Raw genomic sequence first — 26,646 nt, 5'->3', positions numbered from 1 at the left:
CTCTGGGCATGGTGACCAGATGTCTGGTTCGTGCAGGGACCAGGGCTTCCCCCGGAGGTGGGACTTTTAGTGCTAAAATCAAGGCAGCCCTGGACAAACTGGGATGGCTGGTTACCTACTTGTGAGGCAGCAGGGGCTCCCCGCTCCTGATGGGGCCCTGGCCTGGGACAAGCGGGAAAGGAGGTGGTGGGACTTGAGAGCCACGGAGTCTCACTTCCGTCTCTGCCCAACTGACCTTCTAGCTGGCGCCCCCTGCCTTCCCCGTGGCTCTCTCCCATCCCTCATTCACTTACCTCTTCAGTTCCCTTCAGGTCTCCTGACAGGATCCGGGGTGCCACCTCCTCCAGGAGCACCCCGGCCTCCCTAAGGTGGTGGGAGGTACCCTGTCCACTCCCAGGGCATAATGACTTCATCACAGCATTTTGTGTTGAATTTGCTTATTTGCCTAGCGTCTCCCCGAAAACACCTCTGGGAGGGCAGGGGCTGCATCTTCCTGCATTAATTAATTCCACAAACACTGAGGGGCTGCCCACTGTGGGTCAGGAACGAGGGGATACAGTGTATCCCGGGGGTACAGTGACAGCAAAAACAAGTCCAGTCCTGCCCTCATGGAGCCTGTGGTCCGTTGGGTGAGACAGGCATTAATCAAATACCCATACGAGTAAAAGCAACATTACAACTATGTCAGTGAACGTTTGATTTGATGACCATGCACGAAGAACCAACAGGAGCCGTATCCCACATGAGGCGAGTTCAGGATGGGGACCAGAGAGGCTTCTCCTGAGGAGGTGCTGGTGGCATGGAGATTAGAGGCCAAGAAGAGGTTAACTAGGAACAGGGGCAAGAGAGAGCTGCAGGCAGAGGGAGCAGCCTGTTCCCTCGTTTCAGGAGAGAAGACAGAGCTGCACAGGGAAGGTTCTCAGTGGGGGTGGTAGACTTTGCCCCCCAGGGAACACTTGGCCACGTCTGGAAATATTTGTGTGTCACAACCTGGGGGGAGAGTTGCAGCTGACCTCTAGCAGGTAGAAGTCAGAGATGGTGCCAGCTACCCTACCACGCACAGGACAATCCCCTACGACAAAGGATGACCTGATTTGAAATGTCCATGTTGCCCCTGTTGGTGGAGCAGAGAGCAAAGGGGAAGGGGCTGTGAGCGAAGGCTGGCCGCCCTGCGGGTATGGTAGGCGCGGTGACACGATCCGGTGAGCGTTCTGGAAAGGTCAGGTTAGCTGTAGTGTAAAACAGACGCGTGGATGGAAGCGGGGAGGCCAGTCATGGACAGCTGTAGTCGTCCAGTGGACAGGTGATGGTGGCCTGGACCAGGGCTTTGGGCATGAAGAGGGAGGGCACGGAATGGAGGAGGTAACAGAACAGGACGCGGAGGAGAAGGACTATCAGAGCCGACACCTGGCTTTCTGCATGGGTGGTGATAATGGCGAGCACACGCCAACAGGTTTAGGCAGCAGGGACGGCATCATGACCCGTCAGAGCAAACCTGGGTTCAGCAACCTCGGGACTTGGGTTCTGGCTAGGAAAGGTTTCAGAGCAAGACCCAAACTGTAAGAGAACGCTTACCGGGTAAATTACAGAGATAGAAGTACTTCTTAGAACAGTGGTTCCACCCCATAACAAAGAGGCAGAATTTCCGGAGGATGAGGCCCAGAAATCAGGATTTTAAAAAGATTCCCAGGTGATTCTAATGTGCAGCCAAGGTTGAGAACCACTGTCCTAGAAGAAATGGGCTTAGAAAACAACTCATAGAGGTAAAGGAAGGGCCCTTGGAGCGTGGGAGTGAGGAGGCTAAAGGTAACACCTGTGGGTGTGGGAGGGAAAGGCCCAGCGCTTCAGGATCCTGGGTCCTCTGGGTCCTCCATCCTAAGGGTTTTCAGGGTGGAGATTTTAGGGGAGACCTGAGGGGAAAGATCTTAGTATTCAGCAGTTTTCTAGGTGTGTCTTTTCAGGGTTGTGGTCTCCACTGATTGATTGGCCGACAGCAGCGCAGGGGGTCATTATGCAATGCAGCTGGTCCTGGGATCAGCCAGGCTGGGTTTATTGCTTTCCTGGGCCTGGAGCTGAAATACAACCGAGGGATAGATGTTATCTCTAGGGAGGAAAGGCCAAGGGTTCCAAACTGCATGAGCAGCGAAGGGCTCGGGGAGGAAAAGTCACCCTGGAGGCAAGGTCCCACCGTACAAGTGACTGTCCATTGCTAGGCACCTGGGCGTTCCATCCTGGTGACCTGCTGTACCGGGCCCATCGTCCTTGCTCTGCTCATGTCGGTCTAACTGCCTAGAGCACATCCCGCTATTGCAGAAGGGTCAGAGGTCCTTTTTTACCACTGCATCGTATTCCACTGTGCACCTGTACCACCGCTTTTCTATCCACTCACCTCCTGAGGGGCACTCGGGCTGTTTCCAGATCTTATTTGCATTTTAACAGTTTCCTCTGGCTGCCATTAGTGGGAGGAGAGAAGCCCGTTAGGAGGACCGCAAGTCCAGTGACGAGTTTCTTGTCACAAGGGCGGTACGTGCTGAGGCTTCCGAAAGAGGGATGGTGTCCAATGATTGAGCTCTTGGCTGCAGGTCTCCTGGGCTGAGTCAACTGTACTGAGAGACAGTTATTGCATGGGCACTAGGTTCCCTATAAGAACAATGTGGCAGGAAAGTATAAAATAATGGTGGCTGAAGGACTAATAAGGCTCAAGAAACGGAGCCAACTGCTTCCCACCCCCAGTGCCCACGTTGCCCTAACCCAGCAGAGATGAGGCCACAGCTCCAGTCTGACCGTAGCTGAGATGCAGAAGTCTAGAAGTTGGACAGTGGAGGACGCATGAGAGGGGACACAGATCAACCAGAGCAGGCTCGGGGGAAGCGCGTGCTGTGGTGGGCCGGGGCCAATCTGACAAGATCCAAACTGCTGGAGAGTGAACTGTGAGACACGGAGATGGATTTGATGGACAAGGCTCTGCAAGAAGACAAGATGCCTTAAGGATGTGGCAATACCCTGAATAAGCTTCCTGAACCTGAACAGGACAACGGTGGCCCCACAGATGCTGTGAAAGAACAAGAAATGAAGTACGTGTGCCCTGACAGGTTTGGCTCAGTGGATACAGCGTCGGCCTACAGACTGAAGGGTCCCAGGTTCGATTCTGGTCAAGGGCATGTACCTTGGTTGCGGGCGCATCCCCAGTAGGGGGTGTGCAGGAGGCAGCTGATCGATGTTTCTCTCTCATCGATGTTTCTAACTCTCTATCCCTCTCCCTTCCTCTCTGTGAAAAATCAATAAAATGTATTTTTTAAAAAAGAACAAGAAATGAAGTATGTGGACTTAGCTTTATGGAGCCTCCAAGAGAATGTCCCCTTATATCAAAAGCTGATGCCTGGCTTTTTTTTCGTGGAAGAGTTTTTAAAAAATACGAAGATATAAACTATTATATTTCAGTTTCCCAATTTGAATCTCTTAGTGATAAATCAACAGTCAAAAAGGTACTCCCTTGCCCGGCTGGTGTGGGCCAGTTGGTGCGGCGGCATCGTCTCATGCACCAAGAGGTGGCCGGTTCGATTCACATGCTGGGTTTGGGGCTCAATCCCCACTAGGGGGCGTGCAGGAGGCAGCTGATCCATATTTCTCTCTCATTGATGTTTCTGTCTCTCCCTGCCTCTTCCTCTCTAAAATCAATAAAAACTTATTTTTTTTTAAAAAGGTACGCCCACTTGGTTTGTGGCAGCAACGTTCGATGTGAACATGTTCACCAGAACGAGAAACTGATTAGATTTCTCAGGAATGCAGAATATTTGGCTGTCGGAGCCTAACACTCTTCATCTACTAGCTGGTGTGTGAACAGGATGGGTTCGACGTCTGCCTTGAGCTCTGATTTTGCTTTGCTGCCAGACTGGAACCCTGCCCAGCTACCTGTCCATGTCCCGTGATGCCAGGTAATCGGAGACAGGAGAGAGAGGGGCAAAGAGAGAGGCAGCCGGGCATAAGGAGAATGGCTGCCTTCTCGTTTACCCCCGGGAAGCGTGCTGAGTGGGTGCTGCGGAGCCTGTCCATGCAGATAGCTAGCCCTCTCGCTGATTACTGGGATTCCTAAGATTCCTCAAGGTATTTTCAAGCTTTGGCTACGTTTACAGATGAAAAAGTTATCTGACAGCTAAAAAAAGAGTCAAGCAGAGTCCCAGAGAGAAGGGCTTCGGAGACACTGCGCCTGGGCTCAGCCCTGACAGCTCCCAAGCCGAGCGGGAATTCTGCTCCTCAGAAGTTAATCCCCGTTTCCCACCACCACGATCATCTTCAGAGAAGTGCGATTCGCCAAGACTGGCGTGCTTTTCCTTATCTACTTGTAAACCATTCCCCAGGAAAGGGAGGTCTTTCCACCAGCACAGAACGTCTCATTTACCGTGTTAATTAAGAAAAAAAGCTGGTCGGAGTCTCTTTAAGTAATTTTCTTTCCTTCCAGTTTCTAGATCAGTGGTTCTCAACCTGGACTGCCCATTAGAATCACCTGGGAATCTTTTTAACATCCTGATTTCTGGGCCTCATCCTCCAGAAATTCAGTTTCTTTGTTATGGGGTGGGGCTACAACATTAGTAACAAAGAAGCAGAATTTCCGGAGGATGAGGCCCAGAAATCAGGATGTTAAAAAGATTCCCAGGTGATTCTAATGTGCAGCCAAGGTTGGGAACCACTGCTCTAGATGAAAACAAACCTCCTAGTCATCACAGGCTCCTCTCTCCCCCTTGCTTCCCACTCCCAGGGCCCAGCGTTGTGGGTGCTGCCCTCCCTATGTCTCTTACATCCGCCCCCCCCCCGCCCCCCCCCCCCCCCCCCCCCCCGCTGCTGCCTCTCCATTTAGCCTTCTAGCTGGCCTCCTGGTTTCCTGCCTGGCCTTGCCTCCTCCACGGTGTCACTGCCATCCACATTGCAGACGGATTCATCTTTATTCAGTGCCTGGGGTCCAGGAGGGGCTTAGGAACTAGTCCCCAAATTCTGAATTTTCTACCATCTTATTCAGAACCCTACAGGCACCCTGGACCCTACCCATGAAGTCTGAGCTCTTTGGCCTGCCCCCTGAAGCCCACCCTAATCTGACCCAGCCCACCGGTCATTGTCAGCCCTCATGGATCTGCTGTTCCGGCCACACTGAGGGACAGCTTCTGGTGCTGCCCAGCTTCTTGTCCATTGTTCACGCTCCTCTCTCTCTCCACGTGCAATGCTCGGTCTCCCTAATGCTACCTGTTCTGCAAGCCCACGCTCAGTGCCCCCCTCCCCCTTGAAGCTGTTCCTGATCCGATGCAGCCAGACACACCGTTTCCACGCTCTCCACCCACTTAGCACTTATTTTGCTCTTTCTTGTGTAGAACTCACTGTCATTTAAGCACATGTCGTCCGAGATTGTGCACATTTTGAGAGTGACATCTGGGTCTTCACTCAACAGCGTATGCAGGGGGCACATCAGGATGTCTGGCACTAGCAGGCATTCAGGCAGTGCTGGCCTCACCTTTTGCATCGAGCTTTTCCCAAGATGACCCACTAAAATCTCGGCAGGACAATTGCTTTTCTTGAGAAACCCAGGGGTTTCACAACCGAGGCTCTCTGCTTACGTTAGGGCCAGTGGCATGAGGCAGCAGAACACATCAGACGTGGGTCTGTCATGTAGTACTTCAGTGATCTTAGAACATATGCTTAACTTCCTCATTTTCCTTCCAAGTAGAACGACTCTAATAAGATGGAAATTTATTGTCCTTTTATGTAATGACCCATTGGTGGGCAGGTGGTTGAGGACAGATAGGAAACTGTTCTTTGAAGCCAGCCAGAGACCCAGGTTCTTTTTGCCTCATTACTCTAATGCTGTGCAGGTGAACTAAAGCTTACTCACCAGCCCTAAGCCACATCTATTTCCAGTTCCCGGGAAGGTGGAGGCGAGAGGAAATAGCTCCCTTAGTAAGGGCTTCACCTCAAAATTGCACATATCACTTTAGTGCCAATCCTGTCAACTAGAACTTAGTCACATGACCCCACCTAGCTGCAAGGGAGGCTTAGGAGATATTTACCAGACCTGAGTATCTGATTCTTCCATCATCCTATTAAGAAATATTTTGGAAGAATGAATATGGAGGGGACAAGTACCAGGTTTTTTTTTTTTTGCCACATCTACTTTACAAAGTTGTTGCAAAGTGTAAATGCAAAGATTGGCAAAGCACCCAAGATTATGTGCAGCAAAATCAATATTTGTTCCCTCCTAATTTGTCTCAGTGTTTCCCACTTGCCTAGCAGCCTTCCACATAGCAAGCAAGTTCTCACTATACTTTTCATGACCGAATGCTTAAATGAATGAGCTCATGTTGCAGGCCCATCATTTCTAACTACATAAAGCCGTTTGCAATTTGCTTATTTATTGCTGTTGGATGAAAGCTTGCTGCTCAAGTAGTGTACTGATTAATGGATAAAGAGCTTTCTGTCTACATCAACCATATGCCAAACTAGTAGAATTATCCTGAATACCTCTAAGCCTTAAAAATTCCCAAATGAGGAGGACTACGTTATTAAGGCTTTGTGGCTTAGTGTGAGATTGCTAAATTCCATTTTATGTGCGTGCCTGCTGTTTCTCTAAAGAGCAGATAGAAAGAAGTGATCCCCACCAGCCCCTCGCATTCTTTGGTTCGAGTGCTCAGGCTTGGCCTGTCTCCAGAAACTAGGATGGAGAAGTTGCGGGAAGCCAATTCTAGCGTGTCATAATTTTAAGAGTTTCATCAAAAGGTTGATGGAATTTGGGGACTCAAGAGGGTTGAGTCACATATGTAGTCACCTGTTGGGAATGGCTGATTGGCATTTCCCCAAACCTGAAAAGGGATGATTGTTGGCTGCCAGACAGCTAAAGGGCATCTTTTTTTTTAATTTTTATTTTTATTTATTTTTATTTTTTTAAATATATATTTTATTGATTCTTTACAGAGAGGAAGGGAGAGAGATAGAGAGTTAGAAACATCAATGAGAGAGAAACATCGACCAGCTGCCTCCTGCACATCCCCCACCGGAGATGTGCCCGCAACCCAGGTACATGCCCTTGACCGGAATCGAACCCGGGACCCTTCAGTCCCCAGGCCGACGCTCTATCCACTGAGCCAAACCGGTTTTGGCTAAAGGGCATCTTAATCTACATGTTATTGCCTCCTACTGGCCAAACACCTGCCATAGGCTAATTCCCCCATTCTGATAATGCTTGTGTATACCCTTTGAAGTGTATATCTCTGCCTCGCCTCAGGACAAGTTGTGTTAATAAAAAGCATGGGGTCCCTGAGGCAAGGAGACCTTAGATCTTAGACTTTAGAAACTTAGATCTTAGTTTCCTTTAAGCTAAGCTCCTCTGACCCCCAAATGCCTTTCAAAATTATATTTTGTCTCTGGACTCTTTATTAATCTATGCACAGCCTTCTCCAGATTGCTGAACCCTTCTTAATGCTGGAACAAGAACCCCGGCAGAAGTGGACGGGCAGAAGGTCCTAAGATAGTGGTCGGCAAACTCATTAGTCAACAGAGCCAAATATCAACAGTACTTCTTCAGAATAGATTTGCCCAGGCCAAAAACCGACTTCTGCGCATGGGCCACGAAGTTTCAACTGTACGCGCGCCCGCACGTGGTATTTTGTGGAAGAGCCACACTCAAGGGGCCAAAGAACCGCATGTGGCTCGTGAGTTTGCCGACCACGGTCCTAGGAGAAGCTGAGCAGGACTGTGGAGTGCTCCCGCTGAAGGTCACGGCAGCCTGTGAATCCTGGGAAAAGCACACGGACAAAGGTCTGCGCCAGATGGGAAGTGGGAAGCTCACCTGGCAGGAATAACCCTGGAGATCAGCTGCGGTGAGTTTGAGCTGTTGCTTTAGTCAGGGGAGTCCCAGACTCCTTTGCAGGAATGTGCTTAAGCAGTGACTCAGCAAATGACAGAATGCCCAGGAATTGTCATTAAAACAACTCCCAGGGCTCTGGAACACTGAGTGGACTGGCCTAAATAGAAAAGCAGCTTCTGGATGTCTAGAGGGAAGCAACTACTGTTTCACTAGACACATGGTCCAGAGGAAGCGCTGGAAACCTGCACCCCCACCCTGGAGAAAACCCTGTGAGAATCAGGGCAGCCTCCCCGGGGGGGGCCCGAGTCAGGGGCCCATTAGGGGTGGCCAGCCAATCTGGTGCTAACAGTCCAGATTCCCAGGACTTCCTCTCTCTCTCCTCCTCCTCTGCATTATCTCCTCACTGGGGACAACTTCCCACTCCCTTCTAGAGTCCTTCCAAGTTGCTGAGTTAATCTCTTCTCTTGAAACCTCAGAGTTTGTATACTGAAATATTTCCTGACATTGGATGCTCTGTAATCATATGTGTGTGCGCACATATATGTGTCTGTTTAGGGATTTCTCGAAACATTTATTTACTCAAATAATGTTTTTGGGTGCGTTCTATGCCAAGGCATTGTGATACCAAGACCCAGCAGTAAATAAAACAGACTATGTACCTACCTTGATGAGCAAAGAAATATTACATGGTGTGTGGGTGTCTATATATACACTGTGTGTACACACACACACACACACACACAGTGACTGTCACACAGTGAGTACCCAATAATTAGATGCCCAATAAAAATGAGAGCTAATGTGTATTGAGTACTCATACGTGCCAAGTGCTCTTTAATAACTCTAAAAGATAGAAACTATTATCTTATTTTACAGATGGAAAACTGAGGCATAGAAAAAGAACACAGGTAAGAATTAGTAATGTGAGACTGAAACCCCAACATTGTCTCCAAAGCCTGAATCCTTTTTCTTCCTCTTGAAAATGGGCTGTCTTTACTCAAAGGCAGACTGTAGATACTCTAAATCTGCCCACGCTACTCTAAGAAGAGCAAGCTTCAGGGAAAAATCTGGCGAGAGAGAACGTGGAGTTGGGTGGGGACAGGACTGAGAGACTGTTTGTTTGACTGTGGGCCTGTGATGTGATTCTCATCTTCCAGTTTTGCTTGTCTTAGACAGTGATGCTTCTGAGTGCGTCGGAACACCTACTGTAAGGGAACAGCAAACTCCGTCCCAGAGATCTTCCCTGAAGGCCTAAGTCCAAAGCCAAGGTCTTAATATGATCCCACTCGCTATTGGTCTGAAATCACTAAAAACCAAGTTCAGAAACTGATACTTCGGGCGATTGCATTTATGAACTCACTAGGTTTCATACATGATCAGGGAAAATGGGATCCTGGCAGAGGAAGCTGTGACATACAGGAGGAACTGTAGAGGGACTGGTGTACCCCAGCCTTCAAGCCCCTCTGGAACATTCCTCACTGCAACCCACTCCCACCCACTGGAGGAACCCGACCATCCACTCTACTGGGCTCCCCGCTAGCAAGGCCCACTCGATGGCAAGCGTTTGAACTCCCTGTGGCCTGGAGGGGGTTACGTGGGATTAATGTAGAGAAGAGAGAAGTGTACACAAGAACGGGCTGAGGATTACTGCGAAGATGAGAGAAATCCTGCTGGTGTAGACTTTGAGGATGGGGTGTGTTATTACTGGCTTTGTTTGTTAGTCTGATGAATATCAGATGGGATCTCAATCTGACTAGAGAAGGAATGGAGAACATGGCTCCGTGGCATCCCCTTGGACGCAGTAGCTAACGTAACTTTGCTCAGAGCCCTTGGCATTTGTGCTTGTATGTGGGCATGTCAGATCATGCTGGGCAGCAGGACATATGGGTTGAAGTGAACTCTGTGTGTGTGTTCTATGCTAAGCAACTAAGGGGGAGAATGTAATGGACTCCACGTGGAGCAGTTGCCTAAGTCAGAACAGCGCCCCCTTCTCTGAGTACCGCCCCTAAAACTCAGGGTGGGCCATGACGTCTTTGTCTCTATCACCCACCAACACGCTCCACCGGCACCAGTAGCTGCATGCGGTGGTGTGCCAAAGGCTGGGCACGGGGAGAAACCTTCCTGGGAGCCAGCAATGAGGAAGTCGGTACGGAATTTAAAAGCAATAATATAACTAACCAGAAGTCAATGTGCTTGTTATTACCACCATGTGCCGGCAATGCTAAACAACATCCACGATAAAGGGCCCCTTCCTGGAAAAAATCCGTTGTTGGCCTAAGTTCTAAACAACTGCCACACTGCTGCTGTGTTTTAATCATATGTATCTAGCTTCCAATTAGCACGTTTTTATTACTTACCGTTAGAGCTCGCATTCTACATGAAAGCTAATTGCAGAACTCCCGCTTGCTCCGTCACGCAGTACGCAGACCCAGCCACACAGCCTGCTTCCAGGACGTCTTCAACAGTTGGGAACCATTCACGCCCACTTTGTGCGCCCAGCTCTGTAGTGCTACCAACTCCTCACCTAGACTCGAAAGAAGCAATAATAGCACAGTGATTACCAACATGAGGAAACAGAACTTGAATTACTTTAATGCTGTCCTGTCGTGAATGCCAAGAGGAAAGATGTTGGGCTTACGAGACAGGAGAAATCCAAAGGGCCATGTTTGAATGGCTTGATCCTGACCACCAAGCACAGGATGCCTGATATAAAGCAATGAATGGGTCAAATAGCGTTAATGTTTGCTATTATTCAGACATTTCCTCTGATTTCTGTAAAACAAGAACTTTGGGAGATTTAACAAAAAATGATTAAGATGTTTGATGACATTTCTATTTTACTAGAGAATTTTCAACTGTGTCAAATTTGAAAGCTCCTGTAATTAATACCTAAGACACAGACATGAATAGTATTGCAATTCTTTGAATTTATTGTGAAATGGGAGTTTTGGGAATCTTTGCTCAATTTATCCTTATTTTATGTATTACTTCATATGAAATAAAAATTTTAAATTAAAATTAATAAAAACTGTTGTGTGGTCAATCACGAGCAAAGATAGATGGACCTACCTTATACTGCCTGTTGAACATGAATATGCAAATATTAATTTTTGACAAAATTACTTACAAGTATACGAAAGTTACAACTGAAAACAAATACTGAAATATTATTACTCATCACTGGTGACAGACCAATATGCAAGTACTAATTTATTTTCCTTTTTTCCAAAAAAGCACAATAATGTAATAAAGAGTACTATTTCGTTACCTTTTTTCTTTTATTATACTGCAGTAGGTATTTTCGTTTGCATCTTGCTTTTAAAATTATATTTTATTAGCATGAATACATGTACAAAGCTCAATAATAAACCTTTTTCACTGTGCTTCTTTTCTGCTATTACTATTACTAGCTGTACTTCATGATTATTACTGAAAATATCTTTGTTGAGGAGGATGTTAAAAATGATCCACTCCACCCTGGCCTGGTGTGCTCAGTGGGTAGAGTGTTGGCCCTCACACAGAAGGGCCTTGGGTACGGGTTCAATTTCCTGCCAAGGGCACAGAACTGGGTTGCAGGGTCAGTCCCCCCCAGCTCCCCCTCCCCATTTGGGTATCTGTGGGAGGCAACCAATTCATGTCTCTCTCTCTCACACTGATGTTTCTCTCTCTCACTCTCTCTCTCTCACTCTTTCTCTCTCTCTCTCTCCCCCCCTCCCTCACTCCCTTCCATTCTCTCTAAAAATCAATGGAAAAAATATCCTCAGGTGAGGCGTAACAAAAATAAATAAAAAGATCTCCTCCAAGGGTCTACTATGCCGGTAAGTCACTGACGATTGATCTGAGGCACATACCTGACCCGACGGGGACCAGTCTCCTGCAATGTGACCTGCGGGCTGAGGGACACGGGGGTTAGAGACATGGACGCTGAGCTGGGTTATGAACCACAGCAGAGTCCAAGTGCATGAACTGCTCCGGAGTTCAAGAGCTGCCCTGCTCTGCCCTTCCCACAGCTTCCCTGGATCATGTGAGAGGCCCGGAATCATTCCAGTAAACCTCCCGTGCACCTTAGAGGCAGGCTCAGCGTCTACACCTGGGACAACTGTCTTCATTACTGACCCTTTGGGCTGGGGACCCAAACCAAGGTCCTTCTGCCCAGGGCCCTCGGCGCCAACAGAACGAGACAATTCGCTAAAGCAGAGCAGAAGGGAGGCGCTGGCCCAGGGGTGGAGACAGGGAAGCTCCCGCGCTAGGGGCACCTTCTCCAGCCGGGACTGGAGCGATCACATTCACTGGGGCCCTTCTGCACACGAGGCTCCATGACCTTCTTGGGCTGTGCGCCCCGCCCTCTTGGTTCGCAGTGGGGAACCCTTTGCAGTTCCTGTAAGCAGGCACAGCTCCTGACGCAGGTAGGCATTGAGAAACAATGGGATCTTTTGGATAATAGCCCGGTGACATTTTTACACAAGGCAGGGCCAGAGGCAGAGGAGGAAAGGAAAGATGGGAAAGCCACTGCCAGCCAGGATGTGAAACATCCTCCCCCCCCCCCCCCCGCCCTGCCCCCCCCCCCCTTTTCCCTGCTCACTCTGCTCCCAGTTAGAGGTCTCATCCTCAGAGTGGGGTTCAGGGGACTGGCCCTGTCAGAGGATCCCACAGACCTCCCTGCAGCTCCAGGCTGGGTTGCCTCTATCCCTCTGCCTCCCCCAACCCCCCTCAAGGCTTGCCTATCCCAGAGAAGGGGTTCCTCTGCTGTGTGTGGGGTCCGAGGGGAGGGGAAGGGAACGACACCTTCCTGTGGGACATCTCCTGTAATTCCGACAGTCACCGCACGAGGCAGGGATGGTCAGCCTCCTTATTCCTCCTGCTTCTCTTGTGCCTGAAAAAGAAAAAAGAAAAAAAAGCAGCAGCCTTGGCAGTCGTGGGTCCCTCCCCCTCCCCCCACACCCTCCTCTGGGGCCTTGTTTTCTACACCAGAACAGCACGGACAGGAAGCCAGCTACTGCTGCTCCCTGAATACAAGACGCCAGGGAAAGGCTCTATTTTCATACCAAACCTGGTTTCCTGGTGGGCACACAAATTGTTGCCTGTTAAAATAGCAACTCGGGCAGAAATGTCTCCATCTGCTTAGATGTGCATCCCATCAGGAGCTGGCCTTGCAGTCAAATCACTGATGTTTCTAATGAGCTGGAAACAGAGCTCCCTTCACGGCTCCCAGCCTTTGGCCCAGGATCATCAGCTCAACCAGAAACCCGGGGCCTTTGGCTGTGTCCAGACTGCCCTCTCCATCACTCTTCCTCACTCTTTTCCAGCCCGCAGTCCAGGACTACTGCTCTTCCGCCTGCACACGGGCCCTCAGTAGTAGTAATAGATGGCACCGGTCAAGCCCAGGCCAGGGGGCACGGTGCCCGGCCCTCCCTCAAGAAGAGGACAAAGACACAACGCTTGGGCTATTTCTTTTGCGCTGTCCATGCTCCTATCCACAGCCCACCGCCCTTGCCTTTTTCCAATCAAGATCAGAACCACTGGACCGGTTTCCACAGTCTCTGTCCACAGAAGCGAATAGCAATGTCACAAACTCAAAGGCCTCAGGGGACCAGACAGGTCGTAATAAAAATAGCCGACCCCGAGCTCCACTTGGCTCTCGCTCACCTTCCTGGAGTCTTGTGGAGGCCTCTTCTCAGCGGGGTCTCCCTGACTAGCCTTTTCAAATTGCAACCCCAGCGTTCTCCACCCCATTCCCTGATGTATCTTCCTCCATAGCATTTGCCATGACGTTTACTATATAATCTACTTTAAGAAATCCTCACCTGAGGATTTGTTTCCACTGGTTTTGAGAGAGAGAGAGAGAGAGAGAGAGAGAGAGAGAGAGAGAAACATCATTATGAGAGAGAAACTTGGATTGGTTGCCTCCTCTGTGTGCTCTGACTGGGGATTGAACCCACAACCTTTTGTTGCACAGAACAATGCTCCAGCCAACAAAGCCTCTTGGCCAGGGCTATAATCTACTTTTTCATTTTCTGTCCCCCACTCTGCCCCCATGTGGGTGTTGTAAGGGCAAAGATTTGTCTGTTTTGTTCCCTGATGTATCCCCCGTACTACTGGCCATAGTACATGCCCAGTCAGTACTCACTGTATAACCCAAGGCCAGGCACTGTACCAAACACTTAGATGTATTAATCACTAATCCTCACAACTCACCTATGAGATAGTTGTTATTATTTCCACTCTGCAGGTGAAAAGTCGGGAGAACAGAGAGGTGAGGGGTGGACCCTGGACTCAGACACAGGTGGTGTGGCCATGCTCCCAGCCACTTGCCTGCTCCTAACACACTCTGTGCAACATGGGAGGGGCCAGTGGGAACTGGGACAACTGGAAAAGGCTTATCCTGCCCGAAAGCATTTCATTTAAAAAAAAAAAACTGTGTTCTGAACCAAAAAAATAAATAAATAAATAACCCGTTGACCTTAGTTAGCCCTCAGGCCACCAGTCAGATGAGGATGGCCCTAAAGTAGAATTGTAGACAAAAATAGACTTTTATCGGGTGGGGAGGGACCAGAGGTTTACGGTAAAGAGATTACCCAACCAAACCGTGGTGTTGGAGAGTCCACAGGTGTGTTTTCCTTGGCTGTTTGCCCTCCGAGTGGGGTCTGTGCAAGGGACACTCAGGGGGAGCTGTTTGAGCAGCAATCTCCTTGCGGCCAGCGGACCCCCCCTAGGAGAGCCAACCCCAGGGCCCACCCCAATGTCAGGTGCAACTGATTGTCGCAGTTGGTCTCCTGGGATGGAGCAGCCTCACAGAGGACCAAGCCGAGAGCCACACACACGTGCATTATCTTGGCATCTCCCATGGCCCCGAGGCACCTTCCTCTGGGTCCTCCTGGCCATCCCCAAATCATCAGTTTCGTTAGCAGGTGGGCAGTGTGGCTAAGACACCAAGACGCCTCAGCTTGCGCAGACCCCCAGCCATCTCACACTCGGCGTCCAGCTCAGGGGGGCCAGGGCCCCAAAGCCTCCAGAAACGCCTTCAAGCAATAATGCTTGGAGGCCACAAATATTGACGTCGTGATCTGGACTGGAGGAAAATGAAGAGAAACCATTCTCTTTTGTGAGGCAGCGGTGGCCACATAATAACCAGCCCAGTCTCTCCATGCAACTAAGACGGGCTAGAAGTCACCAGTTCCTTCAACACGCGCTCCATGACCACTGGCCGAGCCCCTCGCGGGGCAGTAATGTGCTAGACCCGTGGTCGGCAAACTGCGGCTCGCGAGCCACATGCGGCTCTTTGGCCCCTTGAGTGTGGCTCTTCCACAAAATACCACGTGCGGGCGCGTGTACAGTGCGATTGAAACTTTGTGGCCCACGCGCTGAAGTTGGTTTTCGGCTGAGCAAGTCTATTTTGAAGAAGTACTGTTGATATTCGGCTCTGTTGACTAATGAGTTTGCCGACCACTGTCAGCCAGACGATGGTATAGACAGGCACGAGACAGGTCTAAGCAATGCATGAGATGTGCGGGCAGAAGAGGCACCACACCCGTCTGGGATATGTTGATTTGGGGGCACAAAAAAGCAAACCAGAGCCTCGTAGGGCAGGGTTGTGTTTGGGGAAAAGATTCCCGGGTGGGATGCAGGTGAGCAAGTTACGAGGAGGATTCCTCGCGGACAGACGGGAAGGGCCGAGGGACTGTCAGTGCCCAGCCCTGGGGCGGGGTGCCCCATGGTGCCCAGAGTGCCCAGGAGCCCACACACACTTGGGCAGAGCCCCGTTCTCCATTCACACGGGCTGGGGTGGAGGGAGCCCTGCGTGGGGCAAACGCAAGTCGCCTCCACCGTGGACGCCACGTCATCCCACAGGACTCACCTCTGGCCTCTGCGTCTCACGGAGCCTGAGCATCTGTGAGTGGATGCTGCCAGCTTCTCTGTGAGTGGATGCTGCCAGCTTCTCCGTGCCCACGATCTGGCGTAGGCCCTAAAGTCGCTCTGCCACTTCCTGGCTGTGTGGGCCGCACACAGTTTAGTGACTCTTCTGGAGACTCAGTCTCCTTGTCAGCAGGATGGCATGGCGTCTAACTTGGAGAATGAGATAGAAACAGGCGATTAGAGAACAACATATATTGTGTTAGCGCAGAGAATCCAATAGGGTTATCTCTTCGGAAAGTGCCTTGTAAACTGTGAAGACCAGTGCAAGTTCGTCAGGATGATATCTGTTAAATGAAAGCTCCACGAGAGCAGGGGGTTTCGTCTGTTTTGTCCACAGTTGTGCCTCCGGAGCCTAGGACAGTGCCTGGCATACAGCAGGCACCCAGTAACACTTGTGGCAAAAGTGAATGAACGCTGGCCCAGAAGGAGGTACACCCGCTGAGAACTCAGCAGGCGGAGGCGAGCTCCTTCACTTGGCCAGGACTGGAAGCTGCAGGTCCACACGGGGCAGCCCCCCAACCCCCTGCCAGTCGGCCAGCTCATGGGGTGGGAGTGCACCCCTGCCTGCCTCTCTGGGGCTCAGTCTCAACCCCTAGACCTAACCCTTCTGGACCCTCTCTAGCTCAGCTGTGGGCTGGGTGACACATGCGTGCCCCTTCCTGCTCCATCCCAGCCACCACCTCCAGGATAGGAGGGTGTCAGGAGCATGAAAGAACCAGTCTTGGACGCTGGGGCTGAGACATGGGCAGAGAGCACTGGGTTCCCTCCACACGTCTACACCGGAGCCTGAAATAACTGTGAGGCTAAAAAGGATCTCAGAATAGCTTTCGGCTCCACCACAATTCCAGGCTGGGGCACAGGAGGGCCAAATAGGCAGCTCTCGGCGTGGGAAAGTCCTTGGGGAAGAAAAATGAAAATTATGTTATAAAAACCCAGGCTTGTCCTTGTTCAGGGAAGAGCGACAGCGTCTTCAGTGGCTCCAACGATCCAGCCAATGGATGGTGAGCAGCATGGCGAGGTCATGGAGCCAGCAGCGAGGCCTTAGCTGTGGCTGCTGAGCCCTGGAGAGCCCTGAGGCGGGAGCTTCCCAGAGGCCAGGAGGCTTTGGGAAGTGTCCCCTCATCAGATGTGACCGGCCCGGCAGGGGCCTTCCACCACAGAGCCACGCGTGCCCGGCGCTGGGCCGTGCACCTCAAAGACGTTATCCTACTGAGTTCTCGCCACACGTCTGAGCAAAAGGCACGATGGTTCCCATTGCACAGGTGAGAGAGCTGAGGCTCATGGGTGGTAAGAATTTGGCTCAATAAGTCATGGAACTGGGATTTGAATGCTGGTTTGTGTGATTCCAAAGTGCATTTTAGCTGGGGCTGGGCCAATGGGAAGGATCCGGCCTCTGACTGGGGCCAGGGTAGGGAGGGGGCACTGCTCCAGCCCTCAGGTGGTTCAGAACTGTCTCTGGGATGGCGGACCGCACCACCACCCGCACCAATGCTGCAACGCGGACAGGACGGCTGGAAAACCTGAGTTCTCCCGTGCCTTCTGGTCCAGACCCTGTTCCTGGGCAGGCACCCCTCTCTTGCATCCTTGAGAGGTGGGATGGGCAGGCATGGGGCGGGGGAGGTGGAGGGGGGAGTCGAGAAGGAGACAAGAGGAAGCCAGGAGGCTGCCCAACCCCCTGTAGAGTTCATACCACTTGTTGCTTCTGCCTTTGGATCCCTTCTTTTCTGTCCCCATCACCCACTCCAGGAGGTGCCACATCTGAGACTGTTCCAGGGTCTGCGACTCTTCCTCAAGGAGGGACATGGTGCTACTTTTCAGGGTACCCTCAGGCGTGGCTTTGGAACACAAAAAGGGTCAGGTGAGAGAAAGAGCTCAGCCTTCACCACATCCTAGGTTACCCCAGCCCCATTCCTAACCTGCTGCCCAAGACCCTCAACCTCCCCTGCTGTGTCCTCTGCTCCCTCACCCTCCGGGCAGAGGCCCGCCTTTCTAGAACTACAGTAAGGTGGACGCAGGGTGTGGTGAGGAGACTACCACGAGGGGGCAGTGTGGAGCAAAACCCCCATCCGCCATCTCACCAAGAGTGTTTTTTCACTTCCTCCAAGTCCCGGGACCAGAGGGCCACCCTTGGACGTATTCCTCCAGCTTTGCATGGAGAATCTTTACACTCATTGTGTTAATTTCCATGATAAGTTAAAGTATACGCACATTCTGAATTACCCACAATACCTTGTTACTGAGGACTGAGCTTCAACGCCGACCTTGACATTTGGCAGCAAGTAGCAGTAAGTTAACTGGCCTAAACCAGTGGTTCTCAACCTGTGGGTCGCGACCCCTTTGGGGGGTCGAACGACCCTTTCACAGGGGTCACCTATGACCATTGGAAAACACATATATAATTACATATTGTTTTTGTGATGAATCACTATGCTTTAATTATGTTCAATTTGTAACAATGAAATTGGGGGTCACCACAACATGAGGAACTGTATTGAAGGGTTGCGGCATTAGGAAGGTTGAGAACCACTGGGCCCTAAACGAACGAGTGAAGAGCAGAGGAACGTGGAATATGGGAATGAGGTGATTGTTCTGCGCGGAGGCCGGTGATACCTTCTCACTTAGGCTTCGCAGTTCTTCCAGGGTCCCCCCCCTCCCCCGCGACTCCCCGGGGGGCAGCATCCAGCAAGCCAGGTGCAAAAGACCCTGAGCTATGGCTGCTGTTTGATGAGAGGCGACCGACTCGCAGCCAAACCACCTCCTCTGCTCCAGTCCATTAGCCACTTTGGACTTGGTTGTGTTTCTTTGATGATATTTAACCTGTACATTTACTTTAGATTTCGGGATGTGTGATCTAGCAGTTTATACGTATTAAATTTGTGTACTTATTTAAGTGACATTATGAAATGTAACTCCATCCAGCTGGCGTAGCTCAGTGGTTGAGCATCGACCTATGAGCCAGGAGGTCACGGTTCAATTCCCGGGCAGGGCACATGCCCGGGTTGCAGTTTATAAAAAAGGTTCACATCTTTTGATTTGATCATCAGTATAAAGAACTCTGAGAGAAAGAGCCCATGACTCAGAAAATAATACATCTAAAAACATGGGTATAAAGGGGACACTCGAGACCCAAATCCAGACATCTGGACCCGAAGCCCTTGCTTGTCCCCCCCCCCCCCCGCCCCCAAACGTGCTGTTTGCACATGCACAGGGCAATTTTGCAGCTGGCGCCGCCTCGGGACACTTACAACCTCAGACGTTCGGGTATTAACTTCCCAATGTAGGCACAGGTACCAGGACACGTCTCAGTCACCCAGAGCTCTGACTCATGAATGTTCCTTGGTCTGGTTTTGACCGAACAGGATGAAGTTGAAGAGTTCCAGCCTTAGTTTCTGTTCCTCTTCTTGCTCGTCACTGTGACGTTCCTTGAAGAGGGCACACGTGTTCATTCCACGGCAGGCATCCAGCCCTTCCCAGAGGGAGGGGCTGGGTAGGAGCGCTAGGCATGAGACAACAGGGACTAGAGACGCAGGAAGGAAGCAGGTGACCTGGTAAACTTTACCTCCTTCACAGCTGCCTTGAGTATGTGAAATGCATACAATCCGGGGACGGGACACACTGCTGATTCTCAAATGTTTTGTTTTAAAACAGAGGAACTTCCTTTCCAAGTGGAATATGTCCTGGCCGGTGTGGCTCAGCTGGTGGGGTGTCATCCCGTGCACAGAAAGGTCGCCATTCAATTCCCAGTCAGGGCACATGCCTGGGCTGTGGCTTGATCCCTGGTCGGGGTACATAGGGGAGGCAACCAACTGATGTTTCTCTCTCTCTCTCTCTCTCATAAATAAAAACAAACAAAAATAAATAAAACTGCCCTAACTGGTTTGGCTGAATGGATAGAGCGTCGGCCTGTGGACTGAAAGGTCCCAGGTTCGATTCCGGTCAAGGGCATGTACCTTGGTTGCGGGCACATCCCCAGTAGGAGTTGTGCAGGAGGCAGCTGATCGATGTTTCTCTCTCATTGATGTTTCTAACTCTCTATCCCTCTCCCTTCCTCTCTGTAAAAAATCAATAAAATATATTTAAAAAAATAAATAAAACCAATAAAAACATACAAAAAATAAAGTGAAATCTCACTTGGAAACCCAATACTTAAGCAAGAACAAGCAGAGATTCTCTTATTAACAAGGAAGTGTGGGGAGGCCTGGCGTAGCACCCACAGTCCCCCAAGCCACCCACCCCCTCCTGAGGTTCCTCAGGGCACAGGTGAGCACCGCTTGCGAATCACCTGGCCAGATCACCTGCCAGCTGGGCTCAAGGAAGACAGTGATGAGTAGCAGGCACCCAGGCCCCAGCGATGAGCTTTCAGGTCATTTCAACACCAGGTGCGAGGGGCCGTGACACAGGGTGAAATATTTTTAAGAAAGGCCCACCACATGCAAAACGCCACTCCTCTAAATAAAGTGATGCTGCCATTTCCAGGAGCGGTCGGCATCCACCCGGCCTTTACCACCGCAGGGTACGCGGACAGCTGGTGTGTGGTCAGTGATTACCGACTCGGCTTGTGTCTTGCCTTCCAGTTTGAACACGTGCCTACTTCCCAGCCAGTCAATATTCATGGCGTACTTTTTGTGCCACAATTTGTTTCTTATGGATCTGGGTGGCTCACAGGAGGCACATTTTACAGGAAAAGCAGCCGTGTGGTTCTCCACCGGCCTGAACCTGATAAGCAAATAGACACAGGACTTCAAAGGGAAGGTGCCCCCAGGGCCTTTGATTGCTCCAGGACTGTCAGAGGAGAGCTCTGACGGGTGAAACCGTGGCTTTGGAGCAGCCTAATCGGAGTTATCGGAGGACTATCGCCAGCTCGTTTCGGAGGGGCAAACAGTGCCTCTTATCCCGGCTTTCCTTATCTGTGACGTTGACCCACCCTCGCTGGCCACCTGGAGGGATCTGGCGGTTTTCTAACTGGCAGATCAGTCCTGAAGGGCCGAGAGCCCGGCGGGCAGCATGGAGCACACGTGGGCGACTCCGCTCTGCTCTTGGCTCCTCCCAGAGCAGCCTGGGCTGGCCTTCCCACCAGGGACTTCCAAGTGACTCCCACTGAGCTGAGCCCTTATGGTAGGTGGAACCCCAAACCAGGGAACTGGACCCCGGCCAGAGGAGCTGTGCTGGGAGCCAAATCCGGCCAACAGACCCTGCATTTCCCAGAGAAGGTGAACAGGAGACGAGAAGAGTGGTGGGTGCTGCTCCAGCGGCAAGGGGTGGGTTAGAGTGTGCAGGCCAGCTAGGGTCACGTGGGCCTGCAGAAGAAGCCCAGGAGGAGGTAAAGGCTGGGAGGAACTGTTAGCTTCCTATTCTGGCCTTGGCCGGATCTTTTTTTTTAAATATATTGTCATTGATTTCAGAGAGGAAGGAAGTGGGAGAGAGAGATAGAAACATCAGTGATGAGGGAGAATCATTGATCGGCTGCCTCCTGCACGCCCCACACTGGGATCGAGCCCACAACCTGGGCATGTGACCTGACTGGGAATTGAACCATGACCTCCTGGTTCATAGGTCAATGCTTAACCACTGAGCCACGCCAGCCGGGCTTGACGGGATCTTATGGCTGGAAACTCGCAAGGCCTCTGTCCCCTTGGAGGACTGCAGCTGCTGCAGGGGAAACCCAGCCTTGGCCACGGCGTTGACCGAACCCACCTGCCCCAGACCGCCTGAATAATCGGTGCTTCACCGTCCCTGGTTTCTTACAATTCTAGGGTGAGGTCCAGGGGCCATTGTGATCCTAGTTTTACGGCTCGTCTCAAGGCTGTTGGAGACTGGCTCCAGGTCACACAGCTCATAGGAGGCACATTGACTCTGAAATCGGATCTTCTAGCTCAGAAGTCCCATCTCTTTCCAACGTTCACTGCATCTCGCCCTCGCTCCCCAGACAAGCCTCCTTTATAATGGAGGTCACTGTTCACAAACTGCCTTGTACATCCCGGTGTCCTTGTGTGAGACGTGCTGTCACTCTGTAGGACAAATGAACGCATGAGGCTCAGAGGCTGAATGGCTGGGCCAGAGTCACAGAGCAGAGTCAGGGTTCACCTGCTCTCAGGGATCCTGAGGATGGTTCTCAGGAGGCAAAGGGTTTAACCAACTTCTGCCTCTGCCTTGCTGTATGCAACCCAGCTCTCTGATGTGGGAAAGTGCATCTTATTTCTGGAGGCAGCAACGTCCCGGGCTTTCTCCCGTCGCCCAGGGGCAATGGAGGAGGACACCTATGGAGGAGAAGGTCACAATCCTGTGCCCCTGGGGCGGGGCCAGCCCTGGACTTCCCTTCTGCCTGGCCGGTCCCCCTTCACCCTGTTGTTCGTGGCCCTCTGGCGACCGTGGCCCAGGCCCGAGAGGCAGCCAGGCACCTGGCATTGGTGCGCTCCAGGCAGGAGACTGGGAACCAAACAGCCAGCCGCCTGGAGTCCAGACAGAGAAGGAAATAGAAAGTGTGGGGAGAGGAACTGGACGCAGGGGCGGGGTGGAGCGAGGGGAAGTGTCTGGAGGCTGCTGCGTCCACACGGGGCTGGAAGTACCATCATCCAGTCACCCCCTTACGTCACAGATGGGGACACCAACACCCAGGATGGGGGTGCGGGGAGGGGAACTGGCCAGAGCTGCACAGCTCCTTGGAGACAGGGCAGGCCTGGGAAGCACCGAGCCTGTGCTCTCCAGTCTGCATTGGGATCTGCTATCCGGGTGTCGGGGGACCATGGCCTTCACCCGATAGCGCCCCCACCCTGTCATTGGTGGGAGCCAGCTGTGTGTCAGGCTTTGGGGTTGGCCTTGCTGCCGAGGCACTGACACTTGGGCTGGGCCCAGGGGCAAGGGGGAGGCGGTCAGGTGGCCAGCTCAGAGGGTAGCTTCTAGAAAAAGGACAACCTTAGACCAGGACACGGAGAAGCAGAAGAGGCCTGTGGTGCAGAGGCATGTGGAACCCATCGTTTCGTCCTGGGGGTGTTGTAAATAGAAACACTTTGCGTTGGAATTCCATAAGCATTCAGGAGTGCTTGTGGAGCAGGTATTTTCCAGCATGAACTCTGTTGAGCCAATGTGTTCTGTTCGTCAATCTTGCTATACGATGCAGTTGCACTATTTCCTAGTTTTCCTTGCTCTTGTGTGACCAGAATTATTTTTGCATCTATTCTTGCTGTCACTGGTGGGAGCCAGCTGTGTGTATTATGCAGCAAACAGCAGAGGTTTCACTCACGGGTCTGTTTATTTCCTTCACATCCAACCGTACTGATGAAAGCTTTGCCATCAGGAGGTGTGGGCCCTTATTCCTGCCAGCTTTGACACTCCTGGGTCAAATTGTATATAAGCTAATGTGGTCTAGGAGATCTTATTATTTTGTTTATTTTTTTTTTTTGGTTAAAAAACAATTTTACCAAGTATGATTCTTGCCATGCTCGCTTTTATTCTGTTTTGATTTTTTCTACTGGGAATATAAATGGAGTCAACGACTGAGTATTTCTGTTTCTTAGATGGTCTTTGATATTTTTGTTTGTTTGTTTTTCAGAGAAAGCTGAGTGAATTTGTGAGACATACGGAGAGACAGGTGGGAGAGGGAGAACGCACAAGAGGCAGGACTCAGAGAGACACGCTGCCAAACCCACATACAAGTCTGTCTCCCTTGTTTGGAGAACAAAACTCACCACCCTTTAAAGGGAGACAAGGACATCCTGGCTCCTACAGGGTCATTCACAAAGTCTAGTGCACAACAGAAAATTACTAGACACGTGAAGAAGCAGAACAGGGTGACCTGTAGGCCAGGGGAAAGCGGCAAGTGGTTCCCAGTGGAAAATTTTGAATGGGCGAAACGGCATCAGTTGTCTGTCTTAGAAGGACCACTCAGGTAGCCAGAGACCCGAGGACCCTGACAAAGAACTGGCCTTGGAAGAGAAGGCATATCCTGTTAGCAGAATCTCCTCGTGGCTCCAAAGGAAGACGATGAAGATAGAGACCAAGGTTCCACAGATCTGTGAGATTTGTGGCTGCACAAAGGTCACAAAATGTCAGAGCTGAAACATCTTAGAGAGCATCTCCTTACAGAGGACGGCACGAGGACTCGGAGAGGGTCGGTAAATTTCCTAAGGTCCCAAAGACATTTCCAAGACAAACCGGGATCAGAGCCCACGCCTCATGATGTATCACAGGGCCTCCCTATGACTGCCTTGTGCTAAAACCAGGTCCCCGATATGAGTAACCGTGCGCGTTCTTACAGGGGGAAATCCCAACCACGGTTTCTAAGACGGCACCGTCATTTCTTCTTTCTCCCACGTAGAGTGAGGAGGTTTCCAGGAAGCTGTCAGGTAGCGGCAGATAGTCATCACAAACTAGGCACTTAATGCCCACTTACATGAGGCTTCTGAGACGGGATTTCTAGAGACGTGTTTGACAGTCACCCTTGAGACTGCTTAGTTCTTGCCCGGAAGCAACATGAGGAGGCTGCGACTGGGGCTTTGATCCACGGCCGTGCCCAGTTAATATCATCCGGAGGAAAAGGAAGATACTTCCCATGACCTCAGCCAGCACTTGTGAATGAGGTGGCGGCAACACACAGCACCAAGTGAAGGGCCACAGTGGACAGACCGGGTCCTCTTCCTGGTCCTGGGACCAACACAAGGCACCAGCAGTGCTTCTGCAGGTCTTCCCTCCCAAGACAGCCTCCACCCTCACCCCCAGCCCATGCCTGGGGGCCCTGGTCCAATCGCTCAGGAAGTACTTTCCAAGTACTTGACATGCCTGACAACAAAATGGGCTCCCTCCTGGAGACGTAAGTTCCTTCCTAGGCCTTAGAGCTGCTCAAGCCTGGGGTCTTGAGGGCTGAATGACCAGAGGGTTCCATCCAATGGGGTCTTACAAGCCTTCCCTGAGGCCGCTGCTGGCTGGGCCTTGGTGTTGGTGCCCCGGCAGGTGCTAATGGGGGAGAGGAGCGTGAACACATGCTAAGAGGACCGAGTGACCCAGGTGGGGGTAGGCCATGAATTCTGAGGCTCCTCCCTGCTGTGCAATGAAAGGAATTCTCCGATTGGTTACAGAGGGAAAGAGGCCCACCTTTACTAAGCAGCCACCGTGGGCCAGGGAAGTAGAGTTGGTTTTATACGTGTCATTTTATTTAATCCGAACCTCGCCCTGTGATGCAGGCATCCTCACGTCCCCTGTGTTTTCTAATCAGGAGGCTCCAGATGTTAGCACGGGCAGCTAGTTAGGTATTAACAAAAGGGAAGAGAGAGCGCTGACTAAGCTACAGTTTCCAGACACCCCAGGGAGCAGCAGCATCCCCAACCCCCAAAGCAGGCAGGAAAAACCGTCTTCCTTCATACATATATTGATTTCAGAGAGGAAATATATATATAGATTCATGGGTCAACACTCAACCACTGAGCCACGCTGGCCGGGCAGAACCAGTTTTCCAATCTAGCAGGGAGCCAACCCATGCTCCCCCAGATTACCAGGGGGAGGGAGATCCAATAAAGGGGAGATTCCTCTGCTGAGGCATGCGCAGTAGACACCAAGATGGCTCCGTAAAGGGGAGGAGTCTAAGCTGGGGAAAGGATTGGATAGGGTAAGATTAGGAACCCCCCAAGAGCCAGGAAAGGGATTGGATTGCGGGAGGGCCTAGCACAAGCCCAGGAAGAATAGGAAGACTGGTTAGTTTGAAAGAAAGCCTGCTCTCTCCCCAACCCAAGGAAATACAGGGAAAGTGTAACAAAGGCCTGAGGTTCATCTGTTCATGCTCCTCTCTCCCACAGGCAGCACGTGGGCTGGAGGGCAATGCCTCTCCTGGTCCCAGCACCATGGAGCCCTGGCAGCGACATAGATGGGGAAAGAGACCCAGAGAATTCCGCATCTCTGGGTCCTGGTCCTCCTGGGCTTGGTGAGGATACGTGTGCGCCTGAGGGCCCAGAGGCTGGGCTTCTGCAGCCAGACAGCTGAGCCACCTGGTCGTGGATGTGACGTCGGGCACCGGGGACAGTCCTTTGTTTTCCCTCCAATAAACCTGTACAATTGCTCACATCCTCCTATGTGTGGGTCCCCAAAAGCTTTTCTTGTGACTCCGTGGAAGAATCCCATTTCCACTGACAACACAGAGATCAAGTCTTGGCCCAAGGTCATGCAGCTCAAGTCCAGATGCCTTTGACTTCAAAGGCTGTGCCCCAGCTGCCACATCACAGCACAGGAGGGACACGCCCCTGGGGAAGCACCTGGTTCTAGTAAATTTGTCATTGAGTTTATTACACACTGTACCTGGCGCATACGTAACGGAAGGAAGTCTGGGGAAACAAAAATATGCTAATGAGAAGTAGCAGCTTGCTGGAAGCCGATCCACCTTGGCTGCTTGAGGCAGTCTCTGCAGAGATGTTTCAAGTAACCTTGTAATGGAGATGAGAAATGCCCTAGCCTTTGGAATGGAATGGATGGGATTAAGATCAAATAGGATAAATGCAGATGTAAGAGGACAAGAGGGGAAGGAACCTGGCTAGGAGAAGACAGGTTGTTTCCCCAGGTGAGGATTTTTATCAGTAAACCCTTTAACTGAGTGTCAGAGGGGTGGTTGGTCACTTTGATCTTTGCTTGAAGTGACCTCCTTCAGTTACTTCCTTGTAGCTTAGTGGAACAATAGAGTAACCTTTGAAGCCCCCTGGCCTTTTGTATAGAATGGATAGGATTGGGACCAAATAGTATATATACAGATGTTAGATGACAATAAAGGGAGGTACCTGGCTAGGAAGAACCTGGCTATGATGATCACCTGAACACTGCCTCCATGTCATTCATTCTCCGCCGACTCCGTCCACACCTCGGGAAACCCCTGGACCCGCTGGGGCTGGACCCCAGCAGCGGCTACTTGA

General features: G+C 51.2%; 2 long non-coding RNA genes across 4 annotated transcripts; both read right to left on the bottom strand.

Annotated features, from left to right (window-relative positions):
• Positions 1 to 301: 301 nt before the first annotated feature.
• Positions 302 to 12,334, bottom strand: LOC138995577 (uncharacterized). 3 transcript variants are annotated; one of them, XR_011468645.1, is made up of 5 exons: positions 12,103 to 12,334; positions 11,698 to 11,739; positions 10,204 to 10,370; positions 2,390 to 2,606; positions 302 to 2,072 (listed from the first exon to the last, which is right to left on the bottom strand). It is a non-coding gene; the product is annotated as an uncharacterized lncRNA (long non-coding RNA). The 3 variants fall into 3 exon arrangements; XR_011468646.1 differs by having other exon boundaries at positions 2,390 to 2,601; XR_011468647.1 differs by lacking the exons at positions 11,698 to 11,739; positions 12,103 to 12,334 and adding an exon at positions 10,485 to 10,657.
• Positions 12,335 to 12,429: 95 nt separating this feature from the next.
• Positions 12,430 to 19,155, bottom strand: LOC138996002 (uncharacterized). Its single transcript, XR_011468717.1, has 5 exons — positions 19,006 to 19,155; positions 17,451 to 17,595; positions 15,702 to 15,910; positions 13,651 to 13,667; positions 12,430 to 12,719 (listed from the first exon to the last, which is right to left on the bottom strand). It is a non-coding gene; the product is annotated as an uncharacterized lncRNA (long non-coding RNA).
• Between the last annotated feature and the right edge of the window lie 7,491 nt (positions 19,156 to 26,646).

Source organism: Myotis yumanensis, unplaced genomic scaffold (assembly GCF_028538775.1).
Source record: "Myotis yumanensis isolate MYYU_CA2020_CCGP unplaced genomic scaffold, mMyoYum1.0.hap1 SCAF_17, whole genome shotgun sequence".
Taxonomy (NCBI): domain Eukaryota; kingdom Metazoa; phylum Chordata; class Mammalia; order Chiroptera; family Vespertilionidae; genus Myotis; species Myotis yumanensis.
Note: the sequence above shows the minus strand (reverse complement) of the source record. Positions and strands in the feature narration are given on the sequence as shown.